Source organism: Rhinopithecus bieti, unplaced genomic scaffold (assembly GCF_001698545.2).
Source record: "Rhinopithecus bieti isolate Rb0 unplaced genomic scaffold, ASM169854v2 scaffold_24263, whole genome shotgun sequence".
Lineage (NCBI taxonomy): Eukaryota > Metazoa > Chordata > Mammalia > Primates > Cercopithecidae > Rhinopithecus > Rhinopithecus bieti.
Genome location: NW_016811410.1, coordinates 264687 through 267373, shown reverse-complemented (window position 1 = coordinate 267373; position 2687 = coordinate 264687). Strand labels below are relative to the sequence as shown.

Genomic DNA, 2687 nt, shown 5'->3' with positions numbered 1-2687 from the left:
TTTTTTTTTTTTTGGAGACGGAATCTTGCTCTGCCACCTAGGCTGGAGTGCAGTGGGGCAATCTCAGCTCACTGCAACTTCCACCTCCAGGGTTTGAGTGATTCTCATGCCTCAGCCTCCTGTGCACAGGCACGTGCCACCACGACTGGCTAATTTTTGTAATTTTGGTAGAGACGGGGTTTCACCATTTTGACCAGTCTGGTCTCAAACTCCTGGCCTTAGGTGATCTGCCCGACTTGGCCTCCCAAAGTGCTAGGATTACAGGCATAAGCCATCATGCCAGGCTATGAATGACTTTTTCTTTTATATTTCCTAAAGCTATTTTTTGTTCTGGTAGAGAAATTCTACCATCCTTTAAGTCTAAGGTACACATCTAGCTGCAAGTCTAGGGAGTACTACTTAAAACAGGGGCGAGAGGTGAGACACCCAGTAGTGCAGAGCAGCTCTGCTGTGTGCTGGGGACGACCCCACCCTCCAGCCGCGTCACTGTCTTGAGTGGAAGTTACACATCCCCTCCCAGGACCAGGGGAGGGAACAGTCACAGACATTCCTCATGAGCCAAAAATAAGCGAGGTCTGGCTGTGGCGCTGTCCACTGCCGGCTCCAGCACCAGGGGTTGCCCAAGAACCCCCTTGACTCCTTGGGGTAAGCAGCTCACTGCTGGCTGTTCTGTGTGTGATGGGAAAGGGGGACTCGACCAGAGTGTGCAGACCTATGATGACCGCCACTTCCACCTCCACATCCCATGGCCGCAGAAGACCTGTCAGTCACTTTCAAATACATGTTCTTTCCAGAGGTTCTAAAAACACTGTTGTCCATCTCACCCAGAAAGCTAAGCTTCTGTTCAGTCCTTAACGGTAGCTATAAATGAGAAGCATAGCTTGGTTTCCTTCTAATATCCGGCAAGTTAGAAGACAGAAAGTATTTATTCACTTATTCGTCACGTATTTGCAGGGCAACCCTACACGGGACAGCAGAGGTCCCACGTGGGCGGTGCACCCGGAACCAGGCTCAGAGCTGGCCACCGCCCTCAGTTGAAACTCACCGGAGGCGCGGCCGCCCTGGGCTGGGAAGACGCTGTGGGCCCAGGTGGCATCAGAATTAACAGGAGGGAGGCAGCTGGCCCAGGAAGGGCCGTGGCAAGCCTTTGGGGATCGTGAGAGGCGACCCCATCCTCCCTGAAACAAGGTCGGAGGTTGAGGTCCCTGCCCGGCCCCGCAGCTGACAACAAGGGGAGAAGCCGCACCTGCCGGGGTAGGGACCGCGGGGTGGGCTCGGGCCTCCGTGGGGCCGGCACAGGGACCCTCTCCTCTCAAGACCTCGGTCCTCATCCCCGGGCACCGGGACTCACAGGCGGATGGGCCCGGGTGGGGACCAGGGTGGGGAGGGGGAGGAAGCGGGGTCGTGGGGACCGCGGGGAAGGGACCTTGTGATGCAGGAGACGGAGGGGGCTGGTGACGGAGGACGGGAGGCCGCGAGGATGGGGGACGGGGACGTCCTTTTCCCCTCCCACCGGCTCACCAGGATGCGCCTCCGCGACTGCCCGCCCCAATCCCAGGGCGGAGGCCTCGCGCAAAACCCAGGCGCCTCGGCTCCGCGGTTCGGCTGAGGGTCTGCGCCGCCGCCCGCCCGCTCCTTCCCGCTCGGCCGCGGCCCCTGGGCGGATACTCCGGCGCGCGGTTCCAACCGAGGTCCGTGGCGGGTAAGGCCGGGAGGCTGGGGCGGGTACAGAGCCGGGAGTGCGGGGCAGCGCAGGCAGGGGATGCAGCCGCCGCCCGGACAGCCGCGTCTGAAGGCGACCCCGCTACTCGACCCCGTCCTGTCCCCCGCCAGGTGCTGAACTAGGCGACCGGGGACGGCATGGAGCGCTGGGAGTGCGCGGGAGGGACCGTCCCTGGGGTACGGGCCTGCTGGGGCGGGGTCCGCACGGTGTCAGCAGCCGCTTGACATCCGCAGCACCCGCAAGGCCCGCACCCAGGCTCTGGCCCCAAAGGTGGGCGCCAGGCCCAGGCACGGCCCGTCCCCGCTCCAGACCCTTACCTGAGCCAGCTCTTGGTCCCCGCTACCGCATCCTCCAAGCACAACGCCCCTGCCCCCATGCTTCCCCCCGCCTCGCATCCCAGCAACGCGTGCAGAGCCCAGGAGCATGGCGGCCCTCCCCCAGGCCTGCCCCACGCCCCCCGGACCTGCACGCCCCCCGAGGCCTGGACGCTCCCACCGCGGCGCTCCTGCCCCGCTTCAAGGCCCCCAATCCAGGTGCACAACCTTCAGGTGCAGAACCCGCCTGCCCCACCCGCCACTTCCCAGCGCCTCCCCCAGGCCCAAGTCCCTGATGCTCGAGATTAAACCGCGCCCCCCAGGCCTGCGTGGGCCTCCAAGATGCTGGGGGCACCCTGATCCCACAAAAGCCGAGGGTCCCTCTGCTCTCCAGCCCTGAGCCCTCCGTCCCTGGGGACCCGATCTCCATGGAAACTGAGGGCCCTTTCCCTCTCTTCCCGCAGGTTTGGCCCCACGAAGATGAACTGGGCACCCGCAACGTGCTGGGCTCTGCTACTGGCGGCCGCTTTCCTCTGCGACAGCGGCGCAGCCAAGGGCGGCCGCGGAGGGGCGCGGGGCAGTGCCCGGGGAGGGGTTCGCGGGGGCGCGCGCGGGACCTCGAGGGTGCGCGTGAGGCCGGCGCCGCGCTA

General features: G+C 64.1%; 1 protein-coding gene across 4 annotated transcripts in view; it reads left to right on the top strand.

Annotated features, from left to right (window-relative positions):
* Positions 1–2687, top strand: part of MTG1 (mitochondrial ribosome associated GTPase 1) — a 30402-nt gene that overhangs the window by 25873 nt on the left and 1842 nt on the right. The window lies entirely within an intron of this gene.